Consider the following 14905-nt stretch of genomic DNA (forward strand, 5'->3'; position numbering starts at 1 on the left):
ACAGCGAAGGGAAGTGCCAGGAAAAGACCTGCCTCGAGGGTGGCCAGAAGGCTCAAGGGAGATTCCTTCAAGAAGGTGAAATTAATACAAGATCTGAGATGTTTGCATGAAAATTTAGACAACTGGTGGAGAGTTCGAGGTTGAATTGGTGGTCATATGCATAGAAAATCTAACACACACATGCACACACAAACTCCAGGAAAAACACAAACAAAAATGTTGTGCAAGAAAGGAAAACAGCGTAGTATATGCTGTGGCTCGACTAGAAATAACATTTACATGTCTTACAATGAAGAAACAAAATGCTGATCTAGTCAAGCAATGATTAAATTGAGAGAATGGGAGGAGAGCAGCGTGCATGTATGCGTGAGTGTGTGTGTGTGTGTGTGTGTGCGAAAGAGAGAGAGAGCGCGAGAGAGAGAGAGCATACCTGTGTATATGAGGGGCATGTGCAGAAGAGCTGCGTCCTTCATCTTCCATAGACGACATCTAGAGAGAATGCCTAAAACCAGTCATCAAGAAGTAGCAATGTATACATGTTAAATAAGGAGTTAAATGGCAAAAGGGCCCTGCTAACATAATGGAATTTAGGGGAAGGGAAGTAGGAACTGTCGTTTTTACAAGACTTGTAGAACTGTTTTCTTCTTTAAACTACGTACATGTCTACTTTGCTGAAGATGGAAACAGACCGGCTGTTGTGTCCTCTGCCTGCTCCTCGGATGAGGCAGGATGGGGGCGAGGAGTTCAGGGAGGAGGCCACTGGAGAGACCAGGCAAGAGATGATGGCGATGACCTGGGGTGTCGGCAGGAATGGAGACGATGGGACAGAGCGGAGCACCTGTGGAGGCCGGATTCCACGGAAATTGGAGTCCGGGCTGAATGTCGGGGACACATGAGGAGGAGGCCCAATAAAAAAAAGGATTTGCTTAAACAAACTCTGGAATATCCAGAATGAGGGTGCTACGGTATGAATGTGTCCCCCATAATTCCTTTGTTGAGATTTCAACCCCTAGTGTGATGGTATTGGGAGGTGGAACCTTTTGTTGGGAAGGTCAGAGTGAGTCATGATTGGGTCATGATTGACCCAGATTGGGTCATGGATGTGGATCCCTCGTGGGGGGTTGAGTGACCTACAACAGAGGTGAAGACAGACCCCTCACCCCTTCTGCCATGTGAGATGCGAGAAGACAGCGTCTATGAACCAGGAAACGGGTCCTCATCAGATGCTGAATTCTGGCACTCCCTCTGTCCCAGGCAGGATCCAAGAGCGTCGCACACGTTCTCGTTCAAAACTGAGCTCTGCCTAGTTCTGCCAAGTGGGGCTTAGCTGCACCCTCACGGAAAGTTCAATTTGTTGTTGAATGAATGAAGGAATGAATGAACCTTCTCCCTTTGATTGAGGAGAAAACAGTCTCAAAGAAGGTAAGACACTCACCTGAAGTTTTGTGCTTTAGTGAGTGGTGCAGAAGGACCTTTAAGCCAGGCCCGTGTGGTTCCAAACCACCCCTGGGCTGCCTCACCAGGATTCTGAGCTCAAGAGGTTGGTTTGATGCACAGACTCACCAGAAGCTGAAATCCACCTTCCCTGGAGGTTGGGGTGTGCATTTCAACACTGTTTTGCTTTTCTGGTATGCAGAAATAGTCAGGTGAAAGTCTGCATCTAATTTTGTGTGTTCTGTCTAGGCAGGAATGTATCTGTGTCTTCTGCCACGGGGTCAAGGGTGTTTCCTCTGTCTACGGAAGTGAACTTGCAGCTTGGAGCAGGCAGGTTTGCATCACCTTACTCAAAGGTAGACCAGGAAGGAAAAGCTGGCAGAAACATCCCAACCGGGTTGGGGATCTCCAGGGGAAGCTGTGCCTTTTCCTAACACTCAGGTTTTATTTTAGCGGAGGAAAGAAACAGTGATCTTCACTGCCTGGTTTTGTTGTGTGACTCACTGGACTCAGAAGTCAACATCCACCTAAAGGAAGAGAATATGGAGCATCAACCTGTTTCAAGCTGTTCTTTCCAAAAGAACAGGGTAGAGGTGAGTGCTGAGAGGGATCAGGAAAACCATGTTATGCTGGAGGATGGAGGACAGCCCCTGAGATTTTGGCCCCCTCCTGGTGTCCTCCTCAAGTGAAAAGACACAGAACCTGAGCAAGTCACCACCTGGCAGTGTGGGGCTTACAGATCCTGACCAGCCTGAGCTTCAGGAAAAGCCTCCTGACAGGTACCCCTGAGTAGCCCACTGGGCAGAGAACTGCGAGGGTGGCGGAGGGTGTCTCAGAAGAGCTTCCAGCTCTGGTGAGGGATCCCTCCAGTCACACCACATGTCCCCATCCCATGCCTGTGCTGTACATCACTAATCCAACGAGGCATACGCCCCAGCACATGGCAGCCTCTACTGTAGGATGAGCTCTGCTGCCATTCTGGATCTAGAACAGCACAAAGCTGTGAGCCCTGCTGCGGGGCCTCAACCTGCACTTGTATGGTACAAGCCTTCCAGGGCCTGAGTCACCTGAGTGGCAAATCCCACAGCTCCTGGAAGGGGCCTTGGGTCAGCACAGCCCCTCAAAGGTGGGATCTGAGACCCCGTGAGCAATGGGGACTGAGATCGAGGCCACCGCCCTGTGCCAGTGTGAGGAAAGGCTGTGTATGACACCTGTTTGCAGAGCAGAGGTGGGTGGTGGGTGGAGCTGGCAGAAGTGGGCAGAGCCAAAGTGGTAAGTGGGGCAGAGGCAGAGTGGGTAGAGCTGGTGGTGGGTGGAGATGGTGGAGGTGGGTGGAGCTGAAGGGGTGGGCTGAGCTGGTGGAAGTGAGCTGAGCTGAGGGGTGGGTGGAGCTGGTGGAGGTGAGCAGGTCTGAGGGTGTGGGTGGAGCTGGTGAAGGTGGGTGGAATTGAAAGGGTGGGTGGAGCTGGTGGGGTTGGGAGGAGCTGAAGAGGTAGGTGGAGGTGGGTGGGGCTGAGCGTAGAGCTGAAGGAGTGAATGGAGCTGATGGAGGTGGGTGGGGCTGAAGGGGTGGACAGAGCTGGTGGAGGTGGGAGGAGCTAAAGGGGTGGACAGAGCTGGTGGAGGTGGTAGGAGCTAAAGGGGTGGGTGGAGCTGGTGGAGGTGGGTGGAGCTGGTGGAGGTGGGTGGAGCTGGTGGAGGTGGATGGTGGGCAGAGCTTGAGTAGAGTTGCTTTCTGACTAGTCTCCTAAGGGTTCAGTCCCATCTGGAGTCCTGCCCTTGGTGCTCCTCAGAGATGGAGGTTGCCTTTGCTCAGAGCCCCTGGTGACCCAAATACTATGGCACAACATTCCACCCTCCAACCCATTTTCTTTCCTGATCTCCTTCAAATCCCAACCTTAAAGCTAAGCCCTAGCCCTGACCCTGACCTCTGCTTGCCTGAGTTTCTGTTGGCAGAGACGGCCTCAAAACCCCAGGCCTCTAACCTCCATCTTCCCCTTAGGAACATGAACTCCACAGCCAGGAGGCACCAGCTCACCCAGGGGCCCAGCACCTTCACCCCCTGTCCCTACACCCCACTCCACCCACCCCTCACCCTGCATCCACCCCCACCCCTATCCCTCCACCCCACCCACCCCTCTCCCTGCATCCACCTCCACCTCCTGTCCCTCCACCACACCCCACCCACCCCTCACCCTGCATCCACTCCCACCCCCTGTCCCCCCACCCCACCCACCCCTCATCTTGCATCCACTTCCACTCCCTGTCCCTCCACCCCACCCCACCCACTCCTCACCCTGCATCGACTCCACCCCCTGTCCCTCCACCCCACCCACCCCTCATCTTGCATCCACCTCCACCCCCTGTCCCTCCACCCCACCCACCCCTCACCCTGCATACACCCCCACCCCCTATCCCTCCACCCCATCCACCCCTCACCCTGCATCCACCTCCATCCCCAGCTCTCCCACTTCCCAGCTCTCCCACCTCCCCCTGCTCCCCAGGTTCTTCCACTGTTCCCTCCCCTCAGGGCCCCCTTGTTCTGTACCTCTCTACTTCTGCCTCCCCGCAGGGCAGTGTCCGACTGTGGAGAGGTTGCTCGTCTCTGTGAAGTGGGGGTGCACAGGGACCATGCGGCTCTCTGAGGCCAGCGGTTGCAGCAGAGCCCAGCAGGTGAGTGTGGGTGTCTGCTGAGGCTGTCCTGCCTAGCAAATCTGTTGGCGCATTCCAGAGGTAAGTGCCATCTGCTTTCCATGCACCCTTCTTCTTGGGTTGTGTTTCTAGGGCACTGGTCTGGTATAGACTGACCCCCCACAGGTGTGGGGATCTGGCTGGCCGGGCTACAGGAAGAAGACAGGAAACTGATGCTGCCTAGCTGAGCTGTGCCCAACTGATCCCAGCCAGGACCCCAAGAGGACCTGACTTAGAGATGCCCACTGCAGCCCCCAGCCCTCTCAGGTCAGGAGGCAGACGGGAGCTGACAGCTCTGAGGCTCTCTCGGTCGGTTCCTACAGGCCTCCAGTGTGTGCCTGGGGCCAGCATGAGGCCTCCCCTGGACTGCCCCTGCCCCAGCCAAGGTCTCCAGACCAGAACCAAGACCTCTCCTGGAGGGCCAGGGAGGCCCCAGCCAGGCTCCATTCCCTGACCCTGTTCCCATCGAAGCCGGCAGGGATGGCTCGAGGCCGTGACATGCTGCTTTGCTGATAGCCATGAGTGGCATCACTGTCACCTGTTTTTTCAGGCAGGAGAACTGGGGGTCCCAACGGTGATGCACCCACATCACACTCTGAAACCTGCACTTGACCCCAGGGCTCTGTCTGGACACTCAGGGGTTATGCAATGGTGGGGGACTGGGGTGGTCCTGGAAGGGAAGGAGCAGCTGCTTAGCAGGGTCCGGGGCAGGATTCTGGGCCCTGGTCCTTAGGAGGAGGGAAGGGGACTATGCCGAGGGACGGGCTGGTACAGTGACCAGGGGCAGGGGCAGGGCCTGTGGGATGGGAGCCCAAAGGGAGACCTGGCCTGCCTGATTGCCAGGCCTTGTCGGGGGAGGGTTGATCTTTTCTCCGAGAGTCATGGGTCCTGACCCGCAGGAGGGCAGCACATTGAGTTTGAGAGAGTCTCTGCGGGGCACCAGGGTACCAGACACTGACACTTCCACCAGGCCACCTGCCGCACAGCTGTGCATGAGGTGGGAGCCCGGCCCACACCCAGGGCCCGAAGCTGCTGCAAACCAGACCAGACAGAGGCCATGGTTTCCTGGTCCACAGCTGTGAAACACGTGGTCAGGTTAACTGCCTGAGTTCACAGACCAGCAGCAACCCGGCTTCCCCAGCTCGGTGCTTGGAGACCCTGCCAGAGGCGGCCAGCAGGCTGGGAGCCAGCTTGTTAGGCAGTGAAGGTGCCCCAGGCAGCTGATGGACTGTGAGACCAGTTCTGGGCTGCATGGCCTCCAAGGATCCTGCAGTTCCCTCTCTCACATCCGGGGGCACCCTGGAGTTCCTCCCCAAGGATGTGCTTGAAGCTCCAGGCCTGTCCCGGCTCAGATCCACCATGGGCTGGGTGGGAGCCCACCACGGGCTCTGCATCTGTATCTAGTCAGGAGGCCACAGCCTGGGGTCAGCCAGCCTCTCTCTGCCTAGTGCGAAAAGGAAAAACGCTTTTATCTAAGGAATGGAGTCTTTTGAAATTGTCAGTCCCAGAAAGACGTTAAGATGAGACAGCAGTCACATCCCCTCCCGCTTTGAGCTGCGTGTCCACCTCTTGAAGCTGCTTGTGACCACCACAGTAGCTGTAAAGTAACCTAATAATGCCACACAGGACGCTGTAACTCATGTCCTGTAGCTGAACAGTGGATGGCCAATCACTCACCAATATTATTTCTGTAAGCCAACGGGAATTCCCAACAAACAACTTTGTATCAGGCACTCTCTGTCCCCATTTTTTGTCTTTAAAAACCTGCCTGTAATAAAGGCCGAATAGGGCTCCGATCCAGGCTGCTTCAGTCCAAGTCTTCCCGGCAGCTGCCCTCACCTCGGCTCAAGTCAATCTCTCAGCTACGTTTTATGCCTCAGCCTCTTCCTTTTAGGTGGACACCAGCATCCCTGCAGATGGGAGCCCACTGCGGCTGTGCCCCGAGGCAAGGGCACGCAGTGCCTTCAGGCTGGGTGAGAGGGGACATCTCCAGGCAGGCTCCTGCTCTCAGGCCGAGCTGGTCAGCGTGGCTGGAATGCTGATGAGGAGAGCAGGAGCTGGACGGACTCAATGCTAATGAGAGAGAGAGACAGCACCTCCGTGCAGGGCAGGCCTGTACCAGGCCACTCTAAGGGATGATACCCTGGTCAGTACCCCAGAGGTTGTATCTGGGTTCTTATCTGTTGAAGGACTGGGAAGTGGCTGTTCGTTTAAGGATGTGGTCGTGTGGCCTGGCCTGGGAGCCTGTGCTTGCCCACTTTCTCACACACTGGTGGAAGCCCACGTGAGGGGCACATTCCTGTCTACACAGCAAGCACCCTGTGAGAGACGCATTCATGTCTACAGAGCAAGCACCCCATGCTATGTCTTGATCACTACCCAGGCGGAATTCTGTAGTATTCTGTGCCCTCCCGACTGCTCAGACTCAGCTTGGTGAACAACCAGCTGATGGAAACAAGACACATCAAGGTCAGAAGCAGGCAGCCTAGGCGTCCCTGATGCGGGGCAGGTCTGGGTAGCGGGCACTACCATGGCCTGGGCTCCATGGTGCCAGGTGCTGGGAAATCCAGTGGCCTGGAGAGGAGCCCCCAGGATCCCCCCAGAGAGGCTCAGAGGGGCTGGCAGGGCTCGGAGGGGCTGGGCCTGGCTGAAGAACCACCCCCAGTGGCCCCTTTACCACCCCCAGTGACCCGTTTGCTGCTCTCTGTGTCCCCCCTTCCTGGTCTTGACAGTCCCTGCATGTGTTGGGGAAACATCTGGATGCATGAACCCCGATTCCTTTTGTCCTGTAAAGCCTCAGACTTCTGTCATTAAGCCACACCAGTGACACATGTCATTACCTCCTTCGAGGCATGCTGGCCGCGTACAGCCGCCTCCCGGGATGCAGCCAGTGCTCTCTCCAGTGCTGTCTCCTGCAGCTCTTTCACATGTTTCAAAATGAGGTCTGGTATTTTAACGACTAAGGCCTGTTCACCCTAGGTCAGTCCCCATAGACCTTGGCTCATGGGAGCGGAGGGCTCAGACACAGCACTGGACCCAGATCTGGACACAGAGCTGGCAGCAGCCTCCTACTCCCTGGTGGGCAGGACCCCAGGTGCAGCTGCCTGGCAGCTGGGGACCCCAGGGGGACAGAGGCCCAACTCTCCCTCCCTTGGACACATTGGAGCCGGGAATAGCAAGACCCCTCTCCTCACACCGAGACAGTATTCTCACAGGCAGTTTTTTTTTAATTTGTGAGCTAAAATCATGCCAGGTGATTCAGGTGGGCTGGGAGTAAGGTTGGAGTGTTCTCCCCACCCCCTCCTCTGTGGTTAAGAGGGTGCTGACCGCCTCCCCTGGGCCCTGTGACCCAGCCAGCCTTGTGCACCCTGAGCTCCAGTGCGCCTGTCTGGGGAGACAGCAGGCTACCCTATGGCCCACTGAGGGCTTGCTTTGTTCTGGGGTGAGACCCCTGAACCACTTCTTTTAATAAAGGAATTGTAAGGAAAACACACATTCATCACTCTGAGTGAAGGAAAAGAGTAGAACTTAGGAGAGCAGGGGATGTCCTGGGGGTGTCCCTGAGAAATGCTGCTTATCCAAGGCCATGCTCTCGAGGGCATGGGGCTGGGTGGGGAGGCTGCCGTGCTGGACACCTGCCTGGAGAGTCAGAATCTTCCAGGACCCAAGGGGCAGAGACCCCACGGCTTCCCTGTGGCTGCACCCCTGGAGCTTCCAAGTGCAGGTTGTGGTTGAGGGGAGCCCCCACCTCGGGACAGCCCAACCCAGGAAGGGCCCAGCCTCCCTGCAGGACCAAGGGAGGTCCTGACACTGGGGCCTGAGGCTGCTGGCTGAGGCTCAAGGCCCTGGCCAGAAAGGTGTGGCTTGGACAGTGGCTCAGTGCTGAGCGCAGGTGCAGTATAACCTCCTACGATGCAGCTTCTCCTGGGCACAGGGATGAGCAGGGAAGGGGAGGGTCATTCAAGCAGATACTCAAGAAAACAGGGGCCCAGCTTTGGCCCTTGGGATGCAGCAGCTTGTTGACCCCTGACCCAAGGCACTCTAGGAGGCAGGCCAGGCTGCCAGGGGTGGCCACTTTGGGAGGGCCTTACTTTTCCCCACTGTGACCCAGGGGCTGTTCCTGTGGGGCCCCAGGAGGACATCCCCATCCACACCAGCCACCTCTGATTTTCCAGAACCCCATGAGCCCCTCTTGTTTTCCAGAACCTAAGGTCCCTGAAGAGCCAACTAGGCCCTTCAGAGAAGCCCCCCAGGCAGGACACAGCCACGTCCTGGGCTGGGTGCAGCCATGTGTGACTTTCTGGAAGACTTTCCTCCCCAGCCCTGGCCTTGCTGCCCTGGGGAGGGAGGCAGGGCGGCTGCCTGCTGACCATGCCCCGCCTGTCCGTTTCCGCAGGGTCAGCAGAAACACTTCCAGGAAAATCAACGCAGCCGCCTCTGCCACACTCCAAGAGGCAAGCGCACAGGCGCAGCTGTCACTCAGCAGCTGCCAGGGTCAACGGGTGGCTGGGGCAGCGACCAGCCGTTAGCCTATCTGGAGGTGCAAAGACAGCCGTCAGCCTGTCTAGAAGTGTACATAAACCCTGGGTGGCTGGGAGACACCTTGCTCAGAGCTGGGGCCAGGCCCCCTGCTTTCTGCCTCTTCTCATGTCCTGAGGACAGCCAGGCACAGGCGCCAGCTCCTCCTCTGCCTCGTCTCCCCAGGCCTTCGCCTGGTCCTGCCTCAGGGAAGAAGGTGAAAAACACGCAGTGGGAAAGACCACGGGGGAGGTGAGACCCACATCCACCCACTGCTGGAGTTTTAAGGACGGAGTCCCCTACATTCTTGGGCGCATAGGACTGTGGTCTCACCCCTCTCTGCATCTCTTTAGAACCCTTTGTCTCTCATCTTCAGAACAGCCACTGCTCCGTAGTGGGGCCTGAACTCCGGTGGAGAACCAGGACGAGGGCACCTCTGTGGCCTGGGTACCACGCCTGACTGTCCCCTCCTCCCCTGTGGCCAGTGACCCTCACTGCAGAGCGGTGGAGCCGTCCTGTGAGGCTGGGAGGAAAGACCAGCTCCGTGCCCCAGGGGTTGCTGGCCCTCGATCCAGCCAACTACCCCACACCCCCATTCATTGCAAACACTATGGGAGGTGCTGCTGCTATTGGCCCTACCTGTGCCAAGGAGAAAAACCAGAAAGACGGTTCACACAAAGGTCAGAGAAATCACGCCAAGGTCAATACAAGGATATGGAGAAGAAAATACTGGCTAAGACTGGAAATTCAAGGGGGGACCACTCTGTCCATGAAACGCAGATTCCTGCATGGGGTGGGGCCACACACTCCATTCAGCAATGGTTTCTAATCTCCACCCAGGGACGCTGTGTAGGCTGAACATCAGGCACTTGCATAAACCTTCCTTTTCTGCCAGAAGTTTCCTTCTACTTGGCTTAGGGCCAAGGCCTCGAGAGTCATGGCGTCCTCCCCTGTCTGTTTGTCTTCAGAAGGTCGCTGCCGTCTACCCCCACCCCTGTGCTCTGTCCATTGCCACGAGGGCTGAGTGTCCCCTTGGCAGGCAATAGGGTTCCACGCAGCCCCATCTGGGGGCGTGGCTGGCTCCCCAGGTGAGCCAGTGCATGCTGGACACAGCTGTCCTCTGCTACGGCCAACAAAGGTCCCTGGGAGATCAGGCCTGTCTGTGGGCACAGACCAAGAGGGACAGTTGTCCCCTGCCCAACTCAGTACCTGCCCAGTGTCCCACAGCCCTGTGCCTTCTGCCCTCACCCCTGGGATCCAGAGACTCAGACTGGCCCATAGTGCAGGGGAAGGGGAGCCCCAGTGCACCAGCCCTGCCCTCCATAGAGAATGGGGCTGGGGCCGGGTTGGAGGGAGGGCTGTGATGGGATCCTGGGCAGCAGCACCAGAAGAGATTTGGGTGCCATGAAAGGGTGGTTGGGTGGGGGCACAAGGACCCTGGCAGGGTCAGCTTGGTGTTGCTGGGCACAGACACACGCTGGCAGGGTTTGCCCAGTGGGTCGGTGAGCTGAAAGAGGCTGCACCAGGCACTGAGTAGGGGCGAGGAGGTGGGGGATGTGGCCACTTGGGGGTCTGCTGAAGGCCTCGGGGCCTGGAAGGTAGAATCTGCATAGCCTTGGGGACAAGTGGGAGCAGCAGAACCCCTCAGAAGATCAGGGGAGAGCTGCCCTGGAGGGTCCTGGCAGAAGCTTAGACTGTGGGCACAGCACCTCGGGAGCAAGTTTTGGGATGTGTTTTTCTCCTGATACAGCAGGTGTGTATTTATCAAAACTCTTCGTGCATTTATTTGAAACGGTATTTGTTGAGCACCCTCTCTCTCACTGCAGCTGTGAGACTGTAGAAGTGATACGGAAGGGAAGACACACCTGTGAGGACGCGTAGGTAGCGCTCACTTTCACGGCCTGCAAAGAGAGACGTGCACTCTGGCAGGAGACGCTTGGGAAGAGAAGGGAAGCGCCTTCCGATCAACCTCTGGGGGTGCCTGGCATAGAACAGAAGACAACTAAGCAAAAGGAACCAACCCAAATGTCCATCAGTGACAGACTGGATTAAGAAAATGTGGCACATATACACCATGGAATACTATGCAGCCATAAAAAAGGATGAGTTCGTGTCCTTTGTAGGGACATGGATGCAGCTGGAAACCATCATTCTCTGCAAACTATTGCAAGAACTGAAAACCAAACACCGCACGTTCTCACTCGTAGATGGGAATTGAACAATGATAACACCTGGACATGGGAAGGGGAACATCACACACTGGGGCCTGTTGTGGGGTGGGGAAGTGGGGAGGGATAGCATTAGGAGATATACCTAATGTAAATGATGAGTTAATGGGTGCAGCACACCAACATGGCACATGTATACATATGTAACAAACCTGCACGTTGTGCACACGTACCCTAGAACATAAAGTATAATAATAATAATAAAGAATGTTGTGGCTTCTGCTCAGCTCTTAGGTCAGACTCCCAGCCGGGACAGAGCTGAGGGACGGAGCTGTGACCTGACTCTGGCAACCTGCAGAGTGCCTCTGCTGAGCCAGCCTCCCACTGCACCTAGGCACACAGGGGGAGTCTGGGCAGGGTTTAGACCTCGAGGGCCACTGACTGGGGCCCAAGCCAGCGCAGACATCCTCAGGCAGGGCACACCTGGAGGAGAACTCCAACGCTTCCTTGAAGACCACGTAAGCAGGTTCCCCGGCCGGGAGAGGAGGGCCAGCCGCCTCGCCTGCTGCCTCGGACAGCAAGAATTGGAATCATGTGAAATAGAAACAGGAAATAGAAACCGTTGCCACTGGAGTGACATGGGACAGAAGTCATCATTCACAACACATCCCAACAGCATCCTGACGTCCTCGGTCCATGGAAGTGATCGGGAGAGCCGGCCTGCAGCCAGGAGCGCCCAGAGGGCAGGGGTCTGCTCCACCCGTGCAGTAAGGGGCAATGTCCTGTGTGGAATGGCCTCTCTTGTTCCAGGAAACGGTTTGTAATCCTTGTCGGGGCGTAACTCAGGTGAAAGGCAGTCATATTCCAAGCGTGGTCACTCTGCCTTCAGGGAGGACCAGCTGGCAGAATGATGGATGTCAGGCTTTCGAGGCTGCATAGCGATGATTCAGATCTTAAGTGGCATTTACGGCATGTTTGCAGTGCCTGCCAAGGGCAAGAGCTGCTTCCCCAGCGACTCCTCCTGCCGCTGGCAAAGGTGCCCTCTGGCCTCTCCTGTCCTGCTGAAGCCTTGGGCCTCCCTCTCTCCTCGGGCTGCTCAGAGCCTCAGCTCTGCCAGGCAGGTGCCCCACTGCCTCTTTAGCCTTCGATTGGGGTGAATTGGGGTGGAGGCAGCCAGGATGCTGAATCCATCGGGTGCCCTGGTATCTCTGGGCTGAGGGTGCCATGGAGCCTCCCTCACTTCCTGCCATGCAGGGGCCCAGGTGGCAGCAGCCTACCAGCAGCGGTGCTGGGTGTGTCCCGCCAGGGCAGGCATGTGGGGAGCCCAGAAGGCACATGGGGTCTGGATTCAGGCTCACAGCCACAACCCCTGTGGAGGCAAAGGAGAACCTGTGAGCACAGAAGTAGCTCCTCCAAAAAAGGCTGCAGAAACCTCTGGGCCAGGAATTTAGCACCAAGACAGCCACGGGGGCTCAAGACAGCCCTTGGACGGTGAATGCCCAGGGGCCAAGGCGAGGGCAAGGACTGTGGGCCTGATCAAAGGTTCATTTCTAGGTCACTTTCCCCACATTATCCCTCCCCTTACAGCAGTAAACTGCTCTGCGGCCCCTGCTGGTGGCCCTATTCAGTACTTCTTCCTTTCTCTAAATGCCAGACCCTGGACTATGAAAACCACGGGCCTGCCGGGACCACTGCTCTCTCCCTGCCACGAGCCCTGTTCTGGACTTCTTTATGGTAGAAGGTTGCCAGCAGCCTCCATCCTCCCCCAGAGCAAGGTCCTGACTCCCAGCGGTGACTCTCAGAAGAGGGCCCACGTGGGGTGGGGTCCAGGAGGACTCCCCTTAGAAGGGGGCTGAGAGCACCCATGGCTGGCTGTCCAGTGTGGCAATCAGTTTTAGCGACAGAAAAGAAGAGGCCTTTTGGATGGAGGGAGGAGGGAGGTCTTTGTGTGCAAGTTGGTGCTCAGCATGTCGTTAGTCCTGTGGGTTCAGCATGCGACCAGAAAGGCAGGGCGTCACCACTTACATGTACAAGGGCCCAGGGTGCACCTGAGCACCTGCACACCTGAAGGGCCCACAGGCACCCTTCAAACAAGAGACAAGCCTCCTGCTTCCAGGAGGATTCCTGTCCCCATGGAAACAGGGAGAGGTGTGGGTTGCCCATCCAGGTGAGACAGGTCCTGAACTGTGCTCTGCAGCAAGGCCACCCTTGGGCCAGGTGTAGAGACCACAGGACTGACCGCTGGACAAGAGGAGAACAGAGACCCTCCCTGGGAGAATGGTGCCCTGCCCAGCAGCCAGCACACCAGGCTGCCAGGGTGGGCCTGAGCCTCCAAGCAGCCTGAGGTCTCTGGAGAGGGAGCTTTTCTGGGACGGGGCCTGGGTGAGGGCTTGGGGCATTGTTTGGGTAGAACAGTAAGAGTGGCTTTCTGCTGTGTGCCCAGGCTGCTGAGGCCTGGACTACATGGGGGAAAAACACACATATGCATATAAATTATGGATGTAAATTATATATTATATTATGTATCAACTGTTTGTGAATTATTCATATACAATTTATATATAAATTATACATCATATTTAGATATAAATACAGTGTTTTATCATATGGCTCATGTATTTATATATTAATATGCTGCTTTTCTGCTTTTTGTTTTCAGTTAATAATTAATGCTGAAATTCTTTCGATACAGGACATCTAGCTCTCTTTACTTCTTTTGGATAGCTGCACAGCAGGTCATCATGAGGATGGCCTATCATTTATTCATCTTCTTTGATGGGTACTTGGTCCATATCCAATTTTCCACTTTGTCAAAAGTACTGCAAAGAATACATGCTTTTCTCCTTTTACCTATTAATATGTGAAATTAATAGGTTTGTTAACATTGAACCATCCTTGCATTCTTAGAGTGAATGACTCAGGGATTTTGTTTTTCAATTAGTAATAAGTTTTACTTGATAATATTTTGCTTAAGATGTTTATATCAAAAATCTGCAGTTTTTTTCTTTTTTGTAATGTGCTTGACAGATTTTAGTAGAATGTTATTCTGGCTGCAAAAAAATAGTGCTTTATGTATTTTAAGTAAGGTGTGCCTTCCAGCAGGTGCACACATCAATCTACCAGAGAGAGAAAAGATAAAACTTCTGTGCATGCATACTGTTATCCAAGCTTTTCAAATGTCAAGTATTGCATATGCTTTATAATGGACATGATATATTATATATCCATATCATATATTGTGAATGATAATTTATAAGGAAAATTAATAGGTATCCAGACTGAGGGCACATGATAAAAAATGTTCAGACCTCACAGGTCCAATGCATGGTGTATGTTTGTAAATATTTCCTGGGTATTTAAATGAATGTATTTTCTGTATGCAGGATACATACTTAGATGTTCAAACTTCTCATTAATTTCATTTTGCTCATATTCTAAATTCTTAATCATTTTGTAATCTACTTGACCTGTTAAGGATTGAGAGATGTCTTCCACTCCTGTTGGATTTTTGTGGATTTTTCTTTGTAGAGTTTCCGGCTGTTTATGTAGCTTAATGTCATTTATTTGCCATATTTTGTTTTTGAATAACAGCTTTGAAGTGGATTGTAACCCTGATCATTAGAAAGTGATTTCTTTAGGGTGAATGCTTTTTCTTTTCTTTCAATGCAAATCAGCCTGAAATTCATATCACAGCCCTGCCTTTTCTCCTCAGTAGTGGAGGGCCGTTTGCATTTGCCTGCTGTGAATGTGGACATCAGTCTACCAGGGCCCCTCTTTGTTCTAAACTAAATGACTTTGTTCTAAACAACTATATTGTTGTATTGATGTGTTCAGATGCAAACTGGAGAGTCTTCATTCTTGATGGTAAACTCATCCTCCTGTAAGGGTAAACATTTTTATTTTAAGAACTGCCAGCAAAGCTCCTCTTGGTTGGAAACTGTTTTTTTTTTTTCCCAGAACAATTCCTGAAAGAGTCCCCAGCAGGTGGGAAGAGGGTCTGCAGCTGAGTGGCCCTGGGCACTTGAGCTGCCTTCCCCAGCCACTGTCCATCCCTCTGTGCCCAGGACGCACTACAGACTCACTCAGAAGCTGGC

At 54.5% G+C, this 14905-nt stretch overlaps 1 protein-coding gene across 43 annotated transcripts in view; it reads left to right on the top strand.

Moving 5' to 3' along the window:
- The window catches only part of COPS9 (COP9 signalosome subunit 9), a 394021-nt gene that overhangs the window by 317891 nt on the left and 61225 nt on the right, over positions 1 to 14905 (top strand). The window contains exon 1 of one of the 43 annotated variants that reach the window (XM_050751501.1): positions 9397 to 9400. The exons of 41 other annotated variants lie outside the window; for them this stretch is intronic. The gene's annotated coding sequence lies outside the window, so the exon portion shown is untranslated. Of the gene's footprint in view, positions 1 to 9396; positions 9401 to 12064; positions 12069 to 14905 lie in introns of those variants that run through there. One more of the 43 variants, XM_050751509.1, reaches the window with a different exon arrangement.

The sequence above is a fragment of the Macaca thibetana genome, chromosome 12, assembly GCF_024542745.1.
Source record: "Macaca thibetana thibetana isolate TM-01 chromosome 12, ASM2454274v1, whole genome shotgun sequence".
Lineage (NCBI taxonomy): Eukaryota > Metazoa > Chordata > Mammalia > Primates > Cercopithecidae > Macaca > Macaca thibetana.